The 12,594-nt window shown below is 43.0% G+C and overlaps 1 long non-coding RNA gene across 1 annotated transcript; it reads left to right on the forward strand.

The window, feature by feature from the left end:
- Positions 1–678: 678 nt before the first annotated feature.
- Positions 679–5,923, forward strand: LOC118552356 (uncharacterized). The gene is made up of 3 exons (XR_004925495.2): positions 679–802; positions 1,117–1,208; positions 5,564–5,923. It is a non-coding gene; the product is annotated as an uncharacterized LOC118552356 (long non-coding RNA).
- The last annotated feature ends 6,671 nt before the right edge of the window (positions 5,924–12,594 follow it).

Here is a 12,594-nt window from a genome sequence, read left to right on the forward strand (position 1 = left end):
CCCCTACCATAGAAATTTTTAAAAAACAATCTGAATTAACCAGGGCTGACCTAGGTATAATCTTACCCACTCAAAGAAGAGACATGTATTAGAAGAAGTAAAGCAAAAACTAAGTCTTCACCCATGGAAATGTTCATTACTTACCAGGGTGATGTTTGGGGGAGTCGACCTCCATTTGCCAAAATTACCATCACACCAAAATCTTATGTTAAGTGTCAGGTGAGGGCAGAAGACAGAGCCTTGGAAAGCCTGACCTTGGGTCCTTTCCAAATGTAACTTACATGTAAAGTAATTTGAGAGAGAAAAAGGAAGTAGGAAAAACTCTATTTTTTAAATCACATTTTAATTTTTTCTCCAGGTCACCTCATTTTCTGCACTCTCAATATGGCTCCCTTAACGCAGTCTGAGGCCAAGAGATGACGACGACAAAAAGAAATTATCAATAAAAGGCGGCTCTAGGCGACCGGAGACTAAACCTCCCCCGGCGGTGGGGGTGGGGTGGGGCAGGGAGACGTCGGTCCCATCCTCAGCTCCCCGACCGCCAGCGCCCCCTCCCGGGCGGCGGGCGCTCACCAGAGGCGCGCAGGCCGACGCTGCCCCTCCCGGGACTTCAGGTTTTCTTTTCCCCTCCCCGCCGGCCCGCCCTCGCCGCCCGCCGCCTGCGCCGCCGCCCCGCCCCGCCCCGCCCCGCCGGCCGCTCCCGGCTCCCCGGCCCCTGCCCGCGCAGCCCACCCACTCGCACGTCCAACGCCCTCTTTCCTCCTGAAAAGTTTTTAGACGGTGGGGACTATTTTCTTCTAAGGTAACCTTCCACCAAACTGGAGGGAAAAGTTAACCCGAGGCCGGAGGAGGGCTGGGGCGCCAGCGGGACCCGCGGGAGCCTGGCTTTGGGAGAGAGGCTTCTCTTGCATGGAACTGAATAGCTGGGCTCCCAAACCAGAGTTGTGTGTTGGGTTAGTTGTAAAAGGTGCACTGTGGTGCTAAATATTTAAGATGGAGATTTTTTAAAAATTAATAATAAATAATATAAAATAGATTCCACTAGACAAATGGTTCTTGTCTTTAGACCTTGCAGTTCGTTCGTTCTATTGATTCTCATGTTTGTCTGTCCTATAGGGGAACCAAGGTCCCCTGGGAATGACTTCTTAAATCCTAGAGCCAAAAGTCAAACCTTGAAACTGCCCTTTGGGGCAGTTCGCTGAATTCTGGTGAGTAAACAACCTACAGAAATATTTAGGAAAACCCACTAGACCTGTATTTTTCAAACTGTTGAGTGGCAAATCGGTTTGAGAAGAATATTAGGGAGGGAGAGAGTAAGGGGGAAGGGAGGGAGGGAGGAAAGAAGGAAGGAAGGAAGGAAAGAAAGTATTACATAGTAAGGATCAATATTCTTTTATGAAACCTGTATCGGGGCACCTGGGTGGCTCAGTCATTAAGCGTCTGCCTTCGGCTCAGGTCATGATCCCAGAGTCCTGGGATCGAGCCCCACATCGGGCTCCCTGCTCAGCGGGAAGCCTGCTTCTCCCTCTCCCACTCCCCCTGCTCGTGTTCCCTCTCTCGCTGTGTCTCTCTCTGTCAAATAAATAAATAAAATCTTAAAAAAAAAAAAAATGAAACCTGTATGGTGAGAGAATATTGTATATGTTTGCATGTACCAGGTGGAAATTGTGTGTGTTTGCATGTATGAGGTCGAGATGTTGAAAAATGTTTGAAAACCTCAGTGCTAGGCAGAATTATTTTAGGCTATTAGATTGGAAAGCTTTGAAAAGTCATCCAATTTATGCCTCTATACTTCATTTTAAAGACTACAGGCTTTAATTATCTTTCTTGCTTATTATCTTCCCATCTCAGCATCTGCTATTAATGATTTGTGAATAATTTATCTCCTTAAAGCTATTATTTCAGTAAAGAAAGCTATAACTTAAAATGTGAAGGCAGTTCTGCCAAGCTCCCCTCTTTCCCCTCTTCTATCCTGTGACTCAGGCTTATGGCCACATTCCAAATGTGTCTGAAGACCCTCCAGAAAGCCTGGGTTGCTGTGATATTATGTAATCAAATATTCCCCTTATCTAGTTTATTTTAATTTATATTAATTTAAAATATGTATTTTTTTCCTTTATTGCTTATTTTAAAAGTTTTATACCTGTATAGATAATATGAAAGGCAGTAGTGCTTGAATTTGACTTTGTTCCTTCTCAGTATAGGGGAAGCTCTCTTTTATGCCAAACAGGGGCATGGTCTGTGACTGAGTTTTCTATCTTTACTACCCTGTTGCTGGCGATACACAGGCTCCATTCATTCATTCATTCATTCCTGCCATTTTCTTTAATTCGATATTTGTATCAGAAGTCCCACAGGTATGTGTGGCTAAGGGTGCTGATGGTGAGGAAATACTCTTCATAGTCATTAGTGAGACGCTGGCCCAGTAACAACAACAATAATAAAATACTTGTAATAATAAACATTACTCAGGTTTACACTAATAGCTGACATTGACTCAACACTTTTCTGTACTAAGCATCTTACATGCATTAGGTCAGTAAATTCTCTTTAACCTTGTTTCACAGTTGAAGACATTAAGCTTAGATAGGGTTAAGTGAGGTGCTAGCTAGTGCTTGGCATGGTTCTTCAACTACCACCAGGCTCTCCTTTCACTTTTCTTCGCTGACTTCCTGAATATTGAATCTGAACATTTTCCCCCAGAGACCTCCTGCCTAAAAGGCAGTTGTGACATCAATGAGATATTTATGTTCCTTGAAGTCATGCCTTGTTAACTGGCACCAGGCACACTCCACAGATCTTGCCTACCAGGCAGGAGGGGGTCATTCCAAACACCGGCTGAAGAAGAAGAGCCCCTGGGTAAAACATTCTCCAAGCTATACACAGATGTGCCTTGGGAGAGAGGAAGAGCAAACACTGGGAACTGACTTAACTGGTTCTCTTTCCTCTATGTGTTCATCATGGGTCAGCGATGCTATTCAGCTGGTTGTTGAACATTTTGAGCATCACCCTGGCAATAAATCTTGGAATTTGATCTGTCATGGGGCAATCGTCGGAGATCTATGAAGGAGAGGAACGGGATGGAGAGAATTTTAGTGCAATTAGAAAAGTATTATTTTGGGGCGCCTGGGTGGCTCAGTTGGTTAAGCGACTGCCTTCGGCTCAGGTCATGATCCTGGAGTCCCGGGATCGAGTCCCGCATCGGGCTCCCTGCTCGGCAGGGGGTCTGCTTCTCCCTCTGACCCTCTTCCCTCTCATGCTGTCTCTCATTCTCTCTCAAATAAATAAATAAAATCTTTAAAAAAAAAAAGAAAAGTATTATTTTGAAAAACAGTGTACTTTCCTTGTTCCTTTATGAATAAATGACTTTATCCTTAATTGGTCCTTGGCATCCATCTGCTTGAGGAAGATAAGGATTTGTTAGAGAAGGAAGGGGGGAAAATACTGATATTCAGCTTCTGACATTCAAAATAGAACTTTATAGCAAAACAAGAAGTTTCTAAGCCAGGTTAGTGGCTTGAAAGAAGATTTCCTAAATTCCTTTCAAGATTAAAAAAAAAAAAAAGTCTGTTTGACTCCCTGAAGATACCAGCTTGGAGGACTTAACTCAGGAAGTTCTCCCAAAGGGTATGACTGCCAGGCCGTGATGTCTACTGCTCAGAGGTAGAAGGACACAGAGTGGGGGAAGGCAGGGAAGCCTATGTTTGTTGGTCCTGGGGGATAATTGGAAGAAAGAGTGGGAGAGAGAATAAGGGGAGAAGGGAAAACTGTCAGATGTCCCGATTTTTCCTTTCCAGACTTCTGTCTAGAGATGACGAGATGGGTGCCTGGGTGGCTCAGTCAGTTAAGTGTCTGCCTTCAGCTCAGGTTGTGATCCCAGGGTCCTGGGATGGAGCCCCACATGGGGCTCCCTGCTCAGCAAGGGAGTCTGTTTCTCTCCCCCCACCCACCCCCGCTCATGCTCTCTCTCTCAAATAGAAATGACAAGGTACATCATGTGATTGGAGGGAATAGCAGGGACTTGCTCCCTTTTGCTATGCTCTGTATCTTCCTCTGGCGTAACACATCAGGTAAAAGTGTACTCAGACCAAAGGCCCTGGGGTCTGGCTTTCCTGGGAAGCTGTCAATGAGAGCCACAGTATCTGGCTGAGGAACTTGTTGGAGGGGTGACCTTAGCAAGCTAGAGCAAGGTGACACAGTAGTGAAGCCTGCAGAGTGGATCACCTGCCTCCACCAACCAGGGCCAAGCCTAATGGACCTCAGAGACAGACTGTTATTTGTAGGATCTGCAGAGCCAGAGAGCTGAGGGGAGGCTGAGAGACAGTCATGAGGCCTGAACAACCAAAGGCCAGCTCACAAGTTATATCCACATGGTCTGGAACTATATCTTTCAGCTGCCAATACCAGCAGGACAAGCAGTGGCCTGGTGGGGAAGGGACAATGTCCCAAAGGCCAAAACAGTCCACATTGCACTTAGGGGTCTCTTGGATTGTCTCCTTTGTCATACAATTGCATAAGCTGTGCTTGCCCCCTAAACCATTTGGGGGAAAACTGGAGAAAAAAGTGAAGGTCTGAGAATACTAAGAAAACCAAGTGTTATTTTTTTTCTTTCTTTCTTTCTTTTCTTTTCTTTCTTTCTTTCTTTCCTCTTTTTTTAAGATCTTATTTATTTATTTGCCAGAGAGAGAGAGGGAGTACAAGTAGGGGGACGGGCAGGCAGACCTTGAAGCAGGCTCCCGCTGAGCAAGAAGCCAAACGTGGGACTCGATCCCAGGACCCTGGGATCATGACCTGAGACAAGGCAGATGCTTAACCGACTGAGCCACCCAGGCGTCTCCAAGGGTATTTTCCTAAAGAGAATGAGTGTTACCTAAAAGTAACGTAAAGGGATTGCTTAAATTATTTGATAAGATTTAACTTCCTTTTTTGCTCTTCTTTAAATTATTTTATTTTATTTTTCTTTAAATTATTTTAATGAGATAATTGTAAAATATTTAAGAACCACAAGAAATAAGAAGTAATATAAGGAACTTACGTACCTACCACTCAGTGTAAAAAAGAAAACATTACTGGGCGCCCGCGTGGCTCAGTCAGTTAAGCGTCCGACTCTTGGTTTTGGCTCAGGTCATGATCTTGGGGTTGGGAGAGGGAGCCCTGATTTGGCTGCATGCTCAAAGTGGAGTGGGCTTGAGAGATTCTTTCTCTCCCTTCAACTCCCATACAGTTGAAACTTCCAGTGTACCACTCCATAAATGCCACTTGTATTAATTTGAAAACAGAAAATTGCTGATATTAGATTGCTTTTTTTTATTATTAAAGATTTTATTTATTTATTCATGAGAGACAGAGAGAGAGAGACAGAGAGGCAGAGGGAGAAGCAGGCTCCCAAGGAGCAGAGAGCCCGATGCGGGACTCGATCCCAGGACCCTGGGATCATGACCTGAGCCGAAGGCAGACGCTTAACCATCTGAGACACCCAGGCGCCCTAGATTGCTTTTTTGCCTACAAAAAAACCTTCAGAGATTTTATATTAATCAACCTCATATTTTATTTACCTTTATAGGTTTGATCAGTACCTTGCTCATTCTGTTGTCCACTTGAAATGCCTTCTTCCCTTCCCTCATTTATCTACATTCTAACCATGCTTCAAGATGAGATCTGAGCCCCACTCCTTTCAAGAAGCTTTCTCTGAAGACTTGAACCTGCACAGAGCTTTCCTTTCTCTTTCCAGAACATACTGTCTGTCTCACACAGTTAGCATTGTTTTATGTGTTCTATTCTGTAATTATCTGGACCACACACATTTGCACTTGGTAATATTGTTACCTTCTTTGCTGTTTTGTTCATTAATATATGGAAGAAATAATAGGCTTTTACTGAACATTTGGCTGATTAAAGATAATAAACTACTTATTTCTTGGAAGTTATTACTTCTAGCAATTTTATAAAAGACACTTTTGCTCAAGATCCAAACTATTTCCAAGAGATACTTTAAGGTGGGAAATCTGGGAAAGAATCAGAATAGGAGCCTGTTATCCATGAATGTAGTCAAATATTATCATGTTCCATAAAATACTTACATTATGGTATAGAATATCTTAAGAACTAATAATAAGGGACACCTCGGTGGCTCAGTCGGTTAAGTGTCTGCCTTCAGCTCAGGTCATGATCCCAGAGTCCTGGGATCGAGCCCCACATTGCCTAATATACCCTGGATTTCACCAGGACAATAACAACACACCTTTATTGCTGAGAAATATATCACTTCTCTGTGAAGACAGGGAGTGAAGGATCTTGTCCAATGAACCCAGGGCCTGAGATTCTTTCCCTGGGGTTCATACAGAAGCACACAAATGGGCTTTAAGCCTGAAAGTATTTGCAAAATTTTACATCCATGTACCAATGTGCATTTTTCATAGGGAGATAATCCATAGCTTTCATAGAGATTTTCAAGAGGTTCATAATGCAGAAAAGGTTAAGATCCACTTTTCTAGGTTAGGAATAAGATCTCTGAATTGGAGAAGCAGAGATGCATAGGAAAGAAGAAACTCATATTACAACTGACTCACAAGGACTTACACACCAATGCATTTATTTTTTTTTTTTAAAGATTTTATTTATTTGACAGAGAGAGACACAGCGAGAGAGGGAACACAAGCAGGGGGAGCAGGAGAGGGAGAAGCAGGCTTCCCGCTGAGCAGGGAGCCCGATGCGGGGCTCGATGCGGGGCTCGATGCGGGGCTCAATCCCAGGACCCTGGGATCATGACCTGAGCTGAAGGCAGACGCTTAATGACTGAGCCACCCAGGCGCCCCCACACCAATGCATTTACACCCAAGAGTAGAAATGAGAACAATTTCCTGGATGAATGAAGGCTCAATCATTTTGCTCCTATAAAATTATTTTAAATTGGTGAATCTTGGCACTTTCACATTTTCAGGTCTTACTAACTTTATGTCTCAGGCAATACAAAAGACATTAAAAATGAATCTCTGGGGGCGCCTGGGTGGCTAAGTCGTTAAGCGTCTGCCTTTGGCTCAGGTCATGATCCCAGGTCCTGGGATCGAGCCCCACATGGGCTCCCTGCTCAGCGGGAAGCCTGCTTCTCCCTCTCCCGCTCCCCCTGCTTGTGTTCCCTCTCTCGCTGTCTTTCTTTGTCAAATAAGTAAGTAAAATCTTAAAAAAAAAAAAAAAAAAGAATCTCTGGCTGTCTTAGGAGATGGCCCTCTTGCTACCTCTAACTCCTACTGTACATACTCAACAATAAGAAGACACCCCAAAGGATGTGATCACCTATCTACACCAGAAACCTTTAAAACTAAATTCTGGAGCCTGAGTCTCCTCTCTGTAAAACAATGATGTTAATCCTCTTGTCCTTCAGAAGAATGAATCAAGTTGCTTAATGTCTGCAATTGTGTTCTGGAAATTATTCATGACTATAATAAAATACAAACACTGCTAAATTAGAAAAGAATGTATCCTAGAAAAAAAAAGGAAATTTTAATTAAATTGTACTTTGCAATCTATTATAGTGAACAAACCACATAACAAATGTGTCTATAAAGTAATCCAATTAATTTTTCCACGAAGCTTTATGGAATCAGTTTAATTACTTGATAATCATACCTGCTCAACTCCGTAGCAACAACCTAGATGAAACAAATGTAGCTTTGCTTCTCGGTGTCTCTTAAATAATATTAATTTAATTCAAAGTTTAACTAAATTATTACCTTCCATGAAATCATACAGCAACTCACAGAAAAGTCTTGATGACTGATGAAATTGCTGCTCATCCATTTCTCGCAAAATATATTTGGAAGGCAGAGACCTTCAGTTGCTTTTTACTGAAAGCTAATGAGTATCGTTTATTTTATTTTACTTTATTATTTTTTTTAAAGATGAGACCTGTGTTTTTTTTTAAAGATTTTATTTATTTATTTGGCAGAGAGAGAGACAGTGAGAGAGGGAACACAAACAGGGGGAGTGGGAGAGGGAGAAGCAGGCTCCCCGCAGAGCAGGGAGCTCGATGTGGGGCTCGATTCCAGGACCCTGGGATCATGACCTGAGCCAAAGGCAGTCACATACCAACTGAGCCACCCAGGCACCCCAGCAACGTTTATTTTAGAAACCCAGTCTAAAAACTTCCTCCAGTTATTTCTCACCTCTTGAGAATATTCTGAGCCCCTAGGAAAGTCCTCAGCTCTTCTAAGCATAAGGAGATAGCACATAATATTTTTTTTATTTTTTTAAGATTTTATTTATTTATTTGACAGAGAGATAGAGAGAGAGCACAAGTAGGCAGAGAGGCAGGCAGAGGGAGAGGGAGAAGCAGGCTCTCCGCTGAGCAGGGAGCCCGACGTGGGGCTCGATCCCAGGACCCTGGGATCATGACCTGAGCCAAAGGCAGCCGCTTAACCAACTGAGCCACCCAGGCGCCCCGCACATAATATTTTTAAATACAACCTAGCAGCAGCCTCTGGGTTCCCCATTTTTTATTTGTCACTGGTCAAACATAGATCACTTGCCCTTTATGTCACAATGATTTCCCCATGAAGTTAGGCATATCCCATCACGTTATGCATATATTCCCACTCGTATGTGTGGACTTCTCTTGACTCCCAGGTTCAGTGCAATCAGCTGTCGATCTTTTGGGGCTGGGAGATGTTCTGATGGTGAAAATTTCTCCACTGTTTTTCTAGCTCTCACATCTTGCAGAATGAGTAGCTCCTTTGAGTTCCTAGTTTTGACCACCCTGAGTGTATGCTGCAGAGAGCAAGATGTTCATTTTAAAGAAACCTGGCATTGTCCCCCACTGAAGCTGCTTTCTGCCTGGACTGACCTCACAATCCTCTCCACTCCCCACGCTGACAAGTATGGGTCAGCTTCACACTGAACCTGAGCAGTGGGTGTTGGGTCTGGATATTAGCAAAACAAGGGCAGAGGGGCACCCATGGATCACTGGTTTTGAAGACATGTTGAAATCATTTGTCTCTCTGCCTTGACACTCTCCAAGCTACAGGTGGTTCTAATTTTCAACTCGTGGCAGAAACCATAAGCCAAGGAAGCAAATAAGTGTTTCCATAAACTGTAGAAAAGAAACAGTCTCCGGCTACCTAACTGTGAAATGCCCAACTTGGGACTTCCATTAACTTTTGACCTTTCTTAGAAACCCATATGGAGAGGATTCAATTTTTCTAAGTTGGCTACTGAAGACAGGGAGGGGTAGCTTTTTAGCAGCAGTATTAGGGTACAATTTCCAATATACCAAACTGGATTGGCTTTCAGACCCCTCCCTAATATATTGTAGAGGCACATGTGAATGGAATTCTAAGGTTTCAATCCAGGTTATCGGCTCTGCTGCTTTGGTTTCCCATCATTATCAAGATGGGTCAAGTATAAGAGACCACAGCTATCAGTTCTATTCACTCTAGGAGAAACTTGTGTCAGCTGAGGACAGCAAAATGTTCCAACACTGTCCAAATTAATATGGGCATTCCATCTTTAGCACAGGGAATACATTTCTGGAAATGGGAGAGCACTAACTGTAGAGTCCTTTTGCAGATGTTGCTTTAGTGTTGCAGGGTGGTGAAGTTCTTTTCACATCCCCCGAAGTTATAAAATGTCTCTACTACTGCTTTCTTCCAACAATTAGTCATTCAACCGTTGATCAGTCCTGGCTGTGGCATAGTTAGGACATCTCTTATAATGCAAAGAGCTTGCTCCATTCCCTGATTGTTGATCCTTATCCTTGTTTCCTGAACTCTTTCCTCAAAGGTGCCTCCCATACCCAAAAAAACTCCCATTTCAACATTCAGCATGATGTTCTTCTTTTATTTCTTTGTGGCAGGCAGGGCACCATCACTCACACATTTTGTTAGCCATTATGGGTCAAAACTCTCTCCCAGCGTGACGCCTTGTTGGCTCAGTCCATTGTGCAGCCGACTCTTGATTTCAGCTCTGGTCATGATCTCAGGGTCCTGGGATGGAGCTTGAGTAGAGTCGAGTGGGGCTCCGTGCTCAGCGGGGAGTCCCTGCTGCAGGATTCTCTCCCTCCGCCCCTTCCCCCCCTAAGAAATAAATAAATCTTAAAAACAAACAAACAAACAAACAAAACCTGTCTTCCAGGACACAAACAAAATTACAGAAAAATAGGTCACAGAGAACTAAACAACACACTGCAGAACTCACTCAGTTGAAGGAAGCAGCAGCTCCACGGTTCCCACCCGGTCCAGGCCACCATCACCTCACCTGGATTATTGCAAAAGGCTCCTAAGTCATCTTCCTGCATATGCTCCTTGCCCCTTCCAGTTATTCTCTAAAAGCAGCCAGAGTGTTCCTTTAAAAATGTTAGTCAGGTCATGTCACTCCTGGGCTCAAAATCCTCCAATGACTTCACTTTCTGAAGTTGCCTTCACTTTCTTCAGGTCTGCGCTCAAATGTCGCCTTAATAATGAAGGCTTTTCCAACCACCCCACATAAGATAAGGACTTTCCCATCCCCACCTCTGTACCACACTCCCAATTTGCCCTCTCCTGCCCTTTTCCCCATCCATAGCACCTATCATGTTATCACCTACTATATATCTACTGATATGATGTGTGGTCGATTATAGTTTCCAAGATGGCCACAACAAGATTTCCCATGCCACAGATTCTTCTTACAATGTGATATTTCTACTACTTCCTCTGAGAAATGTTTCCCACTAGCCTCAAATCGAGGGCAGCCTTTAAGTGTAGTGGAAGTGATGCTTTGTGACCTCTGAGGCTAGATCACAAAAAGCCATATACTCTGCCTAGTCCTCTTGAGGCACTCAATCTTGGAATTCAGCCACTATGATATGAGGAAGCCCAGGCCACATGGAGAGGCCAACAGTCAGCTGTTCTGGCCAACAGCCATCACCAACTTCCAGATATTTGAGGAAGCTTTTGAGATGATTTCAGCCCCAGCCCCTGCATGAGACTCCAAGTGAAAACTGCTTAGCTTAATCACCTCCCAGAACCATGAAAGATAATAAAATTGTTGTTGTTCTAAGCCACTAAGTTTGGGGGCCATTTGTTATTCAACAATAGATATTGGAACAATTTGTTTATGTATATATTGTATGTCTCTCCCCACTAGAGTACAAGTTTCATGAAATCAGGAATTTCGTTTGCTTTCTTTGTTGCTGTACTCCCAGCACCTAGACCAGCAAAGCAGTCAATAAAAATGTGGTGAATAAGTGAATGAATGCATGACACATGTTCAGTATGGTATGCTAATGGTTACTGGTCAACAGTGCACAGTACAGTCAACTGGACTAGACCTCATTGGCAGAGGGGATAAGCTGGCACTTTCAGTATGGCAAAATACACTTCAACAAGAATATTTCAGAGACAAATAACATTATAGTGAATTATAATTATTGCAGGAAAGCATAAAATAGGATTTGAGCTTCGTGTAGAATTTGTCTTCTGGTGATTGATTCCATAATCCCATCATGGGCTTTTCCAGATCAGGTCTGGAAAGGCTTCAGAAGTACTTTCAGAAGGATTAGTGATTTTTTTCAATCCAGATAATAAAGTTCTTGCTAAAAATGCCAAGTTGAAACCATTCACATGTTCTTGGTATGAAATGAGATGAAGTGGAATGAAAATCGATGGCATCATGTATACACATGTGCATGGGTGCACAATTTGTAATGCCTACTTCCATGGCCTATCTTCAGTCTGGTGGTTTGAATGGAGTGTACATATATAAAAAAATGAATAAATATGGTTCTGAATCTCCCCAGTCATGCACTAAGTACTTTGATTTACATTTGGTTTGGAGCAAATACTTGTGTATTGCTTAGAGAGCAACAATATACTCACATCTCCAAGGAAAATATTACAATATTATCATCAACTCTAGAAGTAAAGAAGGACAAAATTTCTTAGCCACCTGGAAAAGAGGTTACTTTTTGTTTGGGGAAAAATTACAGGTGGATGGTCTTGAATGGACGCATCAATTTCTTTGGGCCTATCCATCTCAGCCTTGATTGGAGCAAAAAGCACAGATGTGGAATCTACAGTTTCTTAGAATTGGGGACCTCTGCTGAGTCTATTGACAATGGCTTCAAAGCAGTTTCCATACATGAATCACTTTAATAAGCAATATATGTGATTTCTTTCCAGAATCCAGAAGCGTTCAGAGTAAAAATGGCTTTTAAAAGTTCTTCACTTAAGGCTACTGCCATAAGACTACTTGGCTGAATGTCTCCTGAGGAAGAGTATGTGCCATTTTGCTGCCTTTGTTCCAATGACAGTTGTTGGTGCCATTGGGCCTCACCATCTGGCTTGTGGCATGAGGTTCCCTTCTTGGTTAGGTACAAGCCTTGAGTGGAAAGTGGGGAGATTCCCAAAATTTCCTTGGAAAGTCCAGGCAAGTGAATTGGGCAATGTTTTCTTTGGAAATCCCATTTTTCTCACCAAAATTTAGATGTTGCTTCTGAAACTAATTATTCTTTATTTCATTTAAAAAAAAAAATGTTTTTATTTATTTATTTATTTGCAGGCCCAGACAAACTTGACTAGAAAAGAAGCCCGGGCAGGGGTTAGGATGAGCCCATGACGTGCC

The sequence above is a fragment of the Halichoerus grypus genome, chromosome 5 (assembly GCF_964656455.1).
Source record: "Halichoerus grypus chromosome 5, mHalGry1.hap1.1, whole genome shotgun sequence".
Taxonomy (NCBI): domain Eukaryota; kingdom Metazoa; phylum Chordata; class Mammalia; order Carnivora; family Phocidae; genus Halichoerus; species Halichoerus grypus.